This window comes from Pan troglodytes, chromosome 18 (assembly GCF_028858775.2).
Source record: "Pan troglodytes isolate AG18354 chromosome 18, NHGRI_mPanTro3-v2.0_pri, whole genome shotgun sequence".
Taxonomy (NCBI): domain Eukaryota; kingdom Metazoa; phylum Chordata; class Mammalia; order Primates; family Hominidae; genus Pan; species Pan troglodytes.
In genome coordinates, this window is record NC_072416.2 from 31,485,610 (window position 1) to 31,498,432 (window position 12,823).

The following is a 12,823-nucleotide window of genomic DNA, read 5'->3' on the forward strand; positions in this document are numbered from 1 at the left end:
TTTTACAGTCTCTTAGCTGCACTTTGTCTTCACCTTCAGAGGGATACAATATACCTTTGCTGGAGCACTCAACAGCCTTGCCATTGCACACAATCTTTGTGGGCGAGATCTTAACCACATTCAATGTGATGGGGCTTGCTAGAAAGCTGCTGCATTCCATCCCTAACCAGGACATTCTTGAAAAAGGAGAGGATCCAAAGGTTAACACAATTGGCGGAACTTCAGGAAGTAATCTTAGCCCAGGATGCCTTGGCTAATAATCAGCCCGTCCACACACCTTTACAGACTCATGGACCACTGCCAATCATCTGGCCTTCTAGTCTTGCCAATGGCAGGAACAACAATTTCTTACCCAGAGTTTCTGCCTTTGGAGTACAGAACTCCACGAATCTCTTGCCTCATAGATATCCAACATATAAATCAAGGTCACACATGTCTCTGTACCTACAAAAACCACAGTACAAAGCCTCCCTAAGACACTTCTTATATCATTTTGTGTTCTGAACAAAGCACGCATTTCACTTCTCAACAGACATAATGCTGGGCTCTGGAATGAGTCATTCAATGGGACTTTCAATTTCCTTACCAGCCTCAGGACACAAGCCTCATAGAGAACCATAATGGCTTAATTAAACCAGTTCAAACTCAATTAACTGAAACATGGCACGTTTTTAGTCATCAGTCAAATATCAAGGGCGAATTGCAATGAAAGGCCTGCCAACAATTTTGACTCTGGGTATATAACCCAAAAGAATTGAAAGCAGATTATTGAAAAGATATTTATATACCCCTCCATGTTCATAGCAGCATAATTCCCAAAGGTTAAATTCCAATGCTTATCCATTGACAGACAAATGGATAAGCAACATGTGGTATACCCATACAAGGGAATATTATTCAGCCTTAAAAAGGAAGGAAGGCCAGGCACAGTGGCTCACGCCTGTAATCCCAGCACTTTGGAAGGCTGAGGCAGACGGATCATGAGATCAGGAGTTCGAGGCCAGCCTGGCCAACATTGTGAAACGCTGTCTCTACTAAAAATACAAAAATTAGCTGGGAGTGGTCATGGGCACCTGTAATCCCAGCTACTCAGGAGGCTGAGGCAGGAGAATCACTTGAACCCAGCAGGCAGAGGTTGCAGTGACCTGAGATCGTGCCATTGCACTCCAGCCTGGGTGACAAGAGCAAGACTCCATCAAAAAAAAAAAAAAAAAAGGAATTTCTGCAATACGCTACAACATGAATGATTTTGTAGGACATTACGCTAAGTAAAATAAGCCAGTCACAGAAAAACAAATACTGTATGGTTCTACTTAAAGGAAGCCCATAGAGTTGTCAAAATTAGAGAGACAGAAAGTAGAATGGTGGTCCCCAGCGGCTGCAGAAAGACAGAGTGGGGAAATTATTGTTTAATGGGTACAGAGTTTTCATTTTACAGGATGAAGACTTGTGGATATGGATGGTGGTGATGGTTGCACAACAATATCAATTTATTTTATACCACTGAACCGTGCACTTCAAAATGGTTAAGATGGTAAATTTTATGTTGTGTATTTTACCATAATAAAAAAATTGTAGAGGGAAAAACAGTCTGCCTCCACTTTTGATATGGGACTGCTAACATCTTCCACCCTCCCTCTCCCCCTCTGCCCCACATCTGGGCAAGCTAAGAAAGCCTGCTGCTCTCTCCTCTGGCACCAGCTGGAAATTCACACCCAACAAGCCCTAGCCCTCCCACCAGACCCACATTTCATTCCCATCCCCATCGCATCCCCATCCCCATCCCCATCCCTAACCACCATAAATGCTAAGGGAGTTTCCTTGCCTGGTTTTCTGAAGCCATTTTTGGACCTGCTTGGGAATCTGCCCTGCTCTGTCAGAAAGCTTCATTATATGAGCAATAAACCTTTTCCTACCCTCTTGGTGCATGTGGTGTATCATCAGTCTTGACATCTAAAACAAATTTTGGGTGGTGGGGTCCATGTCTTTGCAGGGTGACCACAATAGTACCTGGCACATTATGTGTTTAATAAACAGAGATTACTGTCATATTTATTTTATTTTATTTTTTGAGATGAAATTTCACTCTTTTTTCCTAGGCTGGGGTGTAGTGGTGCGATCTTGGCTCACTGCAACCTCCACCTCCCGGGTTCAAGTGATTCTCCTGCCTCAGCCTCCCAAGGAGCTGAGATTACAGGCATGTGCCACCACACCTGGCTAATTTTGTATTTTTAGTAGGGATGGGGTTTCACCATGTTAGCCAGACTGGTCTCGAACTCCTGACCTCAGATGATCCACCCACCTTGACCTCACTTACAGGCATGAGCCACCGCGCCTTGTCTCTATTTATTTCTCCATTTAAATTGATGGATATATGCAAACCTGATCATTATCATACTTATGCCTAGACACAAGAGAGGCAATAAACTAATCTAAGTGATGCTTGTGATGCCAAAGATGTCAGAACACTTTCTGGGCCAATGGCAGATACCTCATGTCACCAGATGCTAAGGGTCCACAAAAAAAAGCACTGAATGAAAATTTTGAGGATAAATATCTCCAGGTTGAGGAAGAAGGTTGCACATATCGGGTGCTCAATAAATATTTGTCGAATGAATGAATGAGTGAATGGCCCCAGTGTGTGGGGCTTGGGAAGTGATTGGATATAGGCAGAGAAAAGGAACAAGTCAAAAATAATTCAGAAATCAAGAACAAGCAAGTTGCCTTGATACACTTCATTCCTACACTTGGCAAACTTTAGTGATTAAGGAAACAATGTTTTAAAAAAAGTTTTGGTGATGAGACATTCAGGAAGATCTATCAATAAATAGCAAACCTGGTCCTTTTTAAGACACTGTGCATAAAAAAATTCCAAAAAGATTAAAATCAGTGCAGAAACCAAAGAACCATTTTTTTCTATATCATATTGATCATTTCAAGTGGAACTGTTAGCTATCTTAGAAAAATTGTGGTTCTCAATTGCTTTTGCCTCTATCTCTGAACCACCATTCCTAAAGGAAAACATTCAACCAGAAAATTTCAGCACATCACAATCTCTCTGAAGATTAAGAAGTCTCTGTGAAGGACTGAATGTATAAATTGAAAAATTTTTGCTGTCACATTTAGGTAAAAGAGAAATCGTTCTTCATATCCCCTTCCTTTCCATCTGTAGCTCACCTATGTCAACTTTCCTCTCAGAAGTGAAATAAAATTAAAGTTATGACACTGAGTGTCAGTCATGGAGGGACACGTTCCCCACTTAGCCTTTGCTGAAGTGTTTCCAGAGACAACTGTCTAATGCCAGGTCCCCACTTAGTGGGCTGCACTTTTCTACTCATTTGCACATAATCCAGTAGTCACATTTTGGGTTCACAGTTTCCACTGGGGTAACCTCATTAGGCCTGGCCACCTCTGTGCTTCTTGTGAAGTCTCTGATTTGAAGGATTAGTATCCTTTCCAGACTGTGTGGGTTGACTTTCACCCATCTGGAGTTGCTTGGAACAAAAATAACTACCTCAAAAAAAAGCAAAAAAAAAAGATAGCATTAGAGTTCTGAGAACAGGATGTCATTACGGGTTGTGCCTTGTCAGCTACAGGTAAGATATTTGAGTGGCTCCTCAAGCCTCCCCAACTCCCTCTCCGACCTCACTACACAGTCTTCCCAGGTCTGGTATTTGACCTCCAGACTGCCGCCCAGAAAGCAACTCAGAGCTCAGCAACACCATGATGATGAAACACAAATATCTGGGCCCCCAACTTTGGAGACTCCACTGGTTGCTTTTGTGCAGCTCTTTCTATATATGACTTTCAAAATAGCAGCCAACCCTCTCAACTGTTGGTTGATCTGAATATGTAAAGTTCAGCCTTCAAATCCAGCAAACAGTCAGCTATAGGATAGAGTTCAGGTGCTGGGGAATGACCACGGTTGGCTGCTACGTTGGGAACCCTGGTGACATCATATATGGACCTGGGAATGTAAAGAAACATAGGAAATCTGAATTTATGACTTTTCTAATCTATCGGGATCCTTTTTTGGAATCAAGATGATTTTCCTTCTAAAAGGTCATTTTATTACAGTAATGGGCAGGGTAGACATACCTCACTAGCGTACTCTCAAAATTTCTTGCATGCATATGCTTTCTCCGGCATGCATATGCTTTCTACTACAATGTGAACAAGCCTACGAAAGCTAGCCTAATGGAGGATGAGAGACCATGTGGAGGAGAGCTGAAGTGCCCCAGCCAGCAGCTAGCCTACACCCACAGCTATTTTGCCTGTGTTCCACTTGTCCTATTTGCATAATATTGTTCTTTAAGTTAACCCATTCTTAATTTATTGTTTTAATCTTAAGCAATAATATTCAAGAACTAATGAGTTTTGTGTATTCGTTATATTTTTCCATAATATATATTATACTAATAAATGCCCATTCAAATTTTTGTTTGAGTGCTCAAGTGGGTATCATTTAAAATAATCTTATATACTATATATAACAGCCAAGGTTTGGGCAACACAACAGAAACTGCATGAGTTTATTTTATCAGAATTTTTTAAACGGTATGGGAGAACTAAAAAAGTAAAAAAGGGAACCCTTGAGTTAACAAAGAGATAAGAACTACGTAAAGCAGTTACTGTCCTGAAGGAATAAAGGGAAGAGCATGGGGTTATTAGAACCTAGAAGTTTGGAACCACCAGGAGCTGGGACCCTATGAGGAGAGGGTTGGCCCCTGACAATGCTGGTGTCTCTAAGGGAGCTCCTGAGGCTGATTCTAGCAGTGTAGGGAAAGAAACTGGAAACTGGAACAATTTCCTCTGTAATCAATGGCCCTTGCCAGGGTAAAGAATCACTGCTGAAGAGATGCTACTGGAAAAGGAAGCAAACAAAAAGGAGGGTGTCCCTTCCCCTTCTTCCCTCCTTCCAGTCTCCCTCATGACAGAGCATCTGGCTGGTGACGGGAAAAGGTGTTCCACAGAGCACCACCCCAACATCACATGGGCATCTGCTGACCCACAGCTGACTGCAGATGAGGAAGCTCAGCCTAGGTCACACAAACGCCTCCCAGCTGAGTCTAGCCTAAATTGCCAACCTGCCAAATCATGAACTAATAAGTGACTATTGTTTTAAGCCACTACCTTTAAGGGAATTCAGTATGCAGCAATAGCTATCTGATCCATATAGGCCTACAAGGCTATAGAAAAACTATCACATGTAATCCCAGCACTTTGGGAGGCCAGGGCGGGCGGATCAACTGAGGTCAGGAGTCCGAGACCAGCCTGACCAACATGGAGAAACCTCGTCCCTACTAAAAACACAAAATTAGCCAGGCGTGGTGGCGCATGCCTGTAATCCCAGCTACTTGGGAGGCTGAGGCAGGAGAATCACTTGAACCTGGGAGGCAGAGGTTTCAGTGAGCCAAGATCGCACCATTGCACTCCAGCCTGGGCAAAAAGAGCGAAACTCTGTCAAAAAAAAAAGAAAAAGAAAGAAAGAGAGAGAGAGAGAGAGAGAGAGAGAGAGAGAAAGGAGAGAGGCTACTGCAGAGAAAAGTCTAGAAGGATGGGTTCATGGGTTCATTGAGAGACAATAGCTTAACAACCAGCACACCATAGTTGGCAAAACACTATCATTGAAAAAAAAAAAAACATGCTCAAAAGGGGAAATGCCAGTTTGGGTAAATATGCTTTTGTGTTGGAGAGAAAGAATTTGGAACAGGCTTTTCAGACCCCCTTAAGGCCCAACAAACAAATTATAATTTAGACGAGTCTGGGATTCTTCACAGCTCAGCTTGTGGTGATGGTATTAGCTTCACAACTCCAAACAAGTTAAGCTGTCTGTGTGAAATCTCCTCAACAACACCTCACTGGCAAACCTGGAGGTGCTGAAAACAGAGCTTTCAATTCTTGTTTGCAACCAAGGGAGTTGAGTTGGCAGATGGGCACTGTGTCCAGCCTTGGGAAAGGACATCGCAGACTTTGCATCCTAAGAACTCATAACCACAATGGCAAGGTAAGACACAAGCTCTTGAAAGTTTCCATCACAGTGCAGCACAAATGACCTTGGCTATGTGCCCTGTTATTGCTGGTCCCTGCTTAAAAATCTCCTGTGACTTCCAACCACACAAATTTCCTACCTGGTTGCAAAAATGCCCTTGATAATTCACCCCTCCCTCTATCTTGCCCCCTTTACAATGTGGCTTGGCAGCTCCTCCCATCAAGAGTTAAAATCTAATTCCTCACCCCTTGAATCTAGGCTGGCCATGGGACTTGCTTTGGCCAATAGATGTGGCAGAAATTATGGCGTGACAGTTCTAAGCATAAGTCTCAAGAGGCTTTGCAGGCAGCAACTTTCTCTTAGAACCCTGCCACCATGAGAACAATCCTGCCTGGGCTAGCCTAATGGAGGATGAGAGACCATGTGGAAGAGAGCTGAGATGCCCCAGCCAACAACCAGCCTACCCCAGAAGCAGAGGCATCTGCTGACCCACAGCTGACTCCAGATGCATAAGGGAGCTCAGCCTAGATCCAGAACGCCTCCCAGCTGAGTCTAGCCTAGACTGCCAGCCTGCCAAATCATGAAGTAATAAGGGACTATTGTTTTAAGTCACTACCTTTTGGGGGAATTTGATATGCAACAATAGCTCTCTGATACATATAGGCCTACAAGTCTATAGAAAAACTATGCTGCCTCTCTCTCCAGCCACACAATTTCTTTCTCTTCTCATTTACCATTCTAATTCCTCTGTGTTATAGTCTGTGTCCCAAAATTCATGTCAAAATCCTAATCTCCAAGGTAATGGTATTAGAAGGTAAATCTTTGGTAGGTGATCAGGTCATGAGGGTGGAGCCCTCATGAATGGGATTAGTAACCTTATAAAAGAGAACCCAGAGAGCTCATTTGCTGCTTCTGCCATGTGAAGATACAGTGAAAAAAGAAGCAGGCCCTTGCCAGATACGAGTTTGCCAATGCCTTGATCTTGGAATTCCCAGCCTCCAGAACTGTGAGCAGTAAGTTTCTATTGTTTATAAGCTACCCAGCCTATGGCATTTTGTTACGGCAGCCTGAATGGACTAAGACAGTCTACCTAGACCATTATTTCCCTTTCATCATCCACCAGCCAATTCCAGCACATCTTTTAGATCTCAGCTTAAATACTCCCTCCAAGACCTCCCTCTATCTCTAATATGAATGAAATCCATATCTCAAGTTCTTCACAGAATCCTCTACTCTTTCCTTCATGGCATTTGTCATAATTTGTAATTATATATCTAGCAAAGTTCTTTGTTGTTAAACATCTACCTCCTCCACTCTCCTAGAAACTCCACAAGGACCTCCCTGCACCCAGTGCCTAGGCAATGCCAGACACATAGCAGATGCTCCATTAATTATCTGTAGAATGACTGAATGGCTTCCAAGTTAGTTAACTGGGCACCCTTGATAACAGATTCTGGCCTATTTGAAGGATCAAAGAAGAAAGTGGTGCTACCTTCTCCCCTGCCACTATCTTGCCCACTTGTGGTGCCAGTTCAGGAGGTTTGGAATGGATGTGGCTAATGATAGACGTAGACTTATTGCCTTTCTTGGATCATAATTCTGCCAGGCTCTGAGTCCATGTGGCATCGATGGCTAATTGTCCTCCAAAATTTATCCTCTCTTCTTCCATTTATACCCTCCCATGGAGTTTTAACAGGGCATGTGGTCACCCTACTGGGATCTCACTTCTCAGCTTCCCTTGCAACTGGATGTGGCCTTGTGACTAAATTCTCATGAACAGAATGTGAGTGCAAGTGATGTGTCAGTATCTTCATCACTTTCCTAAAAAGGGAACTGCTGGTCCTCCACTTCCTCTCTTTCACCCTTCCAATGAGCCAGAACATGCATGTGATGCTGGTGAGTCAGCTTCAGTCACATGAATAAAAACAAACTCCAGGAGATGACTAAGCAATAAGACAGAAGGAACCCAAGTCCCTAGACGAGTTCACAGAACCAAGCTACCTATCCAACCCTGGGCCCACCTGGATTATAACATGAGAAAAACATAAGTCCTAATCATATTTTTGAAGCACTGAATTTTAGGGCTTCTTTGTGACAGCAGCCTACCCTCTAGTCTAATCAATATACCTCACCAAGTCTCCTGCTCCTAAGGGAGACAAAGAAGCAAAATGAGTCTCAAAACGTCATCCAAATGGAATAGATACAGACCTGTAATCCCAACACTGTGGGTGCCCAAGGCGGGTGGATCACTTGAGGTCAGGAGTTTGAGACCAACCTGGCCAACATGGCAAAACCCTGTCTCTACTAAAAATACAAAAATTAGCCGGACATGGTGTTGTGCACCTGTAATCCCACCTACCCACGAGGCTAAGCCGGGAGAATTGCTTGAACCCAGGAGGGGGAGGTTGCAGTGAGCCAAGATCATGCCACTGCACTCCAGCCTGGGTAACAGAGTGAGACTCTGTCTCAAAAAAATAAATAAAAATAAAAATAAATAGACCATTAATTAATAGATATAGCCTTGGTCTGTGACCAAAGCTCAGAATGTTATGATATTCCTTTCCTATGTCACCTCAACTTGCCCCTGTCATCAGACAGGACAAATTCCCCACTGGTCCTTTGCACTCACAGCTGTTACATTTGAAATGGGAGCTTAGCCTTCCCTGCCCTGGTTCCTCCTTAGACTCATTTGGGAAAACAGGAAACGTAATTATTTCTGCCATTACCTTTATCTCATGGAGCCTGACAGAGTGTAACCAATGATAGGAATTAAAACATTCTAATTGCCAACTCACAACAACTCCCGGAAAAAATCATTTTAACTCATTATACATATTAAATTATGACATGCTTAATGTCCAAATCTAATAGATTCAGTACTCAGGAAATCCCTTATACAGGTAGACACCTTTCCTCCTGTACTTTAAGAAAATCTTACATCAATATGCGGGACTTCTCAAATTTTTCTATCACAGTTTTCTTAATAGGAAGGAGAATTTGTGCCAAAAGATGTATGGAAATTTAGCACAAAGTAGCCCTCTACAAGCGGAGGATTTCTTTAAAGCATTGTGTTTTATCTCAAGATTCCATGGCAAATGTTTATCTTCTCTGCTTGTTTTAGTATGAAATAGTTTTCATTTGCTTGTCATCATTTTTAAGGAGTTGAAAATACAATCAACCTCACTCATCATAAAATAAAAGCAAATTAAAACTACTATGACATATTTTCACCTATAAAATTGAGAACATTTTAAAATGTGATAATAGTTCTATTAACAAGGGTGTGAGAAAACAATTCTCAGGCAGGGCATGGTGGCTCACACCTGTCATCCCAGAGCTTTGGGAGGCCAAAGTGGGAGGATCGCTTGAGCTCAGGAATTCAAGATCCACCTAGGCAACATAGTGAGACTCTGTCTCTACAAAAAGTAAAATATAAATTAGCTGGGTGTGGTGGCATGCGGCTATCATCCCAGCTACTGGGGAGGCTGAGGCGGGAGGATTGCTTGAACTGGGGAAGACCAGGTTGCCATGAGCCATGATCACGCCACTGTATTCTAGCCTGGGTGGCAGGACCGGACCCTGTCCCAAAAAAAAAAAAAAAAAAAAATCCCTCTTCCCTGATTGGTGGGACTGTAAGCTGGTGCAACCTCTTGGGAGGAGCAGGTGGTTAGAAAACATGTATCAAATTTTTATGCAAAATTTAAATAGACCCACAATTAGACCCTAGGAATTTATTCTCCAGATATTCTCATGCATGCGTGCAAGGTATATTTGCAAAGATTTGTATCCAGCACTATCTGTAATTGCAAAAATCCAGAAGCAACCTCAGTGTCAATCCTTAGAAGACTGTATACATGAGATACTGTACATGTTGGTTGGGTTCTCCGAGAAGCGCATGCCCGGATAGAAGGCAAAAGATTCATTAGGGAGTAACACCTCTGCCAGAAAAGCAGAAGAGATAGGATTGGGCAGGAGGGGCCATTAGAGCACAATTTAGAGCTACCACCATTTCAGAAGGCAGCAAAGATTGCTTGTTAGAGAAATGGTCAGGCCCTTGTACCCTCAGTCACTGGATGGGAGCCACTCCAAGAAGAGCATGACCATGACTTAACAGCTAAGGGGACCCTGAAAGAGCTGCCAGGTTAAGGCTATCAGCTCCTCACTCCCCACAGCTGGACAGAGAGCCTTTGTTTAAGGAGGATCTGAGCAGCTCATCTCCAGGTCTGGCACAAGGGTTACCCATAGGACGAAGATGGAAGACATGAATCTATATGCATTAGTATGGAACAATCTCCATGATAGATTTTTAAGTGAAAGAGCAATAGTAAATTGCAAAAGAGAACATAACGTTTTGGGACTAGGCAGAAGTGATAACCGAACAACAGTGTGAATGGAGTAAAATGTCACCGAATTGTACACTTTAAAGTGGCTAATTTTGCTATGTGAATTTCACCTCAATTTTTTTTTTTTTTTTTTTTTTGAGATGGTGTTTCACTCTTGTTGTCCAAGCTGGAGTGCAATGGCAAAGTCTCGGCTCACCACAACCTCCGCCTCCTGGGTTCAAGCAATTCTCCTGCCCCAGCCTCTTGAGTAGCTGGGATTACAGGTGCGTGCCACCACGCCCGGCTAATTTTGTATTTTTAGTAGAGACGGGGTTTCTCCATGTTATCAGGCTGGTCTTGAACTCCCGATCTCAGGTGATCTGCCTGCCTCGGCCTCCCAAAGTGTGGGATTACAGGCGTGAGCCACCGCGCCTGACCCCATCTCAATGTTTTAAAAGAGAGAGAATACAGCATGCTGTCATTTGTGTTAATTTTAAAAAGGAAATGAATTTATGTGCATGTATAAATGCTAGACATGGAATCTCTCTGAAAGGAGCCATGAAACACTCATACTATGGTCTCCAGTCAGGAAAGAGACTTAATTTTCACTGTACGCCCTTGGTGCTGCTTAAATTTTTATCATGTGCATGTAATTACACCCTGTCTTTAAAAATCATTAAAGATGTTTAATTGTTCTGATGAAGGAATACATTACTTGCCATCAAGAAAAATGAATGAAAAATTTTCTGCGAGACAATTTTTAGCAAGACACTGTTGTATTGATCATTCAAGTTCAGAAAATTCAGCCTCCGTCAAGGGGCAAAAACATCATATATCAGGTTCAGTTTGTCCTCTCTCTCAGAGTCAAAGTGCTTTAGGAACATAGACACAATAAGTTTCTGGAACCAAATGGCAAATATCAAAACTTGCTAGAACAGGAGAAAAGTGTATCTTATTGAAAATTCACCAGCTGCTATACCATTCAGCATTGGGAAAATCAGCATACCTTCTTAGACTTCAATATTTTAAAGATGGCAAAATAGCCAAGTCATGGATGTCTCCCCCTTTCATCAAAATGTAAAGAACTAGCTGCCTCTGGGACTCTCCATCAATTTTCAAGCACGTCTTTTGAACCCATTTGATGGTGTCACTCAATAAGGGCACCTTTTTCAACTTGGCTGCCTCTTTTTGACCCAAAATAATTTCAACCCTTTCTGCAGCTCCAGGATTCACCAGGCTTTCTATTATTGCATGTACCTTTCACAGTGATTCTAAACCGACCTCGAATGAAGAGACAAACGATTTTTTATCTATTTGTTTGATTGCACTTCTTCTTGTACTGCTCCAAGACAAGGCTTGTCTTTTGAGTTGCAAAAAATACTAGCGCTCTATTTCCAAAGTCAAACAAGTGGCTTTTCAATGTCTCTGCAAGTGTTTTGTTTCATGCAGTCAGTGCTGACTTTTCTCGATGGAGAGACATATGGTTTGGGCCCATTTTAGCAACTCTATAATAAAACTGATTATAAAAATAAGCATCTAAGAATATCTTAGGCTTTTAAGATTGACACCACTGCTTGCTACTCAATTGCTAGTTGTGGTTGGCAGTGCACGCAGTGTCTTTGTGGTCAAGTTCATTGTGGCAAGCTCAGAGGTCATGTCAGATCACAACACAGGGACTTTGAATTGGGTGGACATCCATTCATTACGTGGCACACGTCACAAGCTTCAAGGTTTTGCTTCAAAAACTCTTCTGTCTTCTAGGTGAAAGTATAAGTTTAAACTTACTGCTCTTTAAGAAAGTAAATGAAAAATGACACTAAAGTCCCAAAAGCCAGAATTGTCAGCAATCCTAGGTGCAGTTCATTCATTCATTCATTCATTCACGTATTCATTCAATAAATATTTATGGAGGTCCTATTTACCTGGCAGCACTTCATGAGGCCCTGGAAATACAATAGTGAGCAATAAAAACACACTCCTTCACCAGGTGGAGCTATAATCTACTAGGGAGATATAGATGTTAAACAAATTATCACACAGGCTGGGCATGGTGGCTCACACCTGTAATCCCAGCACTTTGGGAGGCCGAGGCAGGTGGATCACCTGAGGTCAGGAGAAGGAGTTCAAGACCAGGCTGACTAACATGGTGAAACCCCATCTTTACTAAAAATACAAAATTAGCTAGGCATGGTGGTGCATGCCTGTGATCCAAGCTACTTGGGAGGCTGAGGCAGGAGAATTGCTTGAACCAGGGAGGCAGAGGTTGCAATGAGCTGAGATCGCACCATTGCACTCCAGCCTGGGCAACAAGAGCGAAACTCTAACTCAAAAAAAAAAAAAAAATTATCACACAAACAAGTACATAATTCTATATTGTAAAGTGTCCCAAAGAAAAATATGCCACTCTTAATAAGTACAGGAGGCTTACTTTAATTTGGAAGGTTAGAAAAGTGATGTTTAAAGTGAGAACTGTAAGACAAGTCACTTTGTCAGTGCAAAGTGGAAAGAA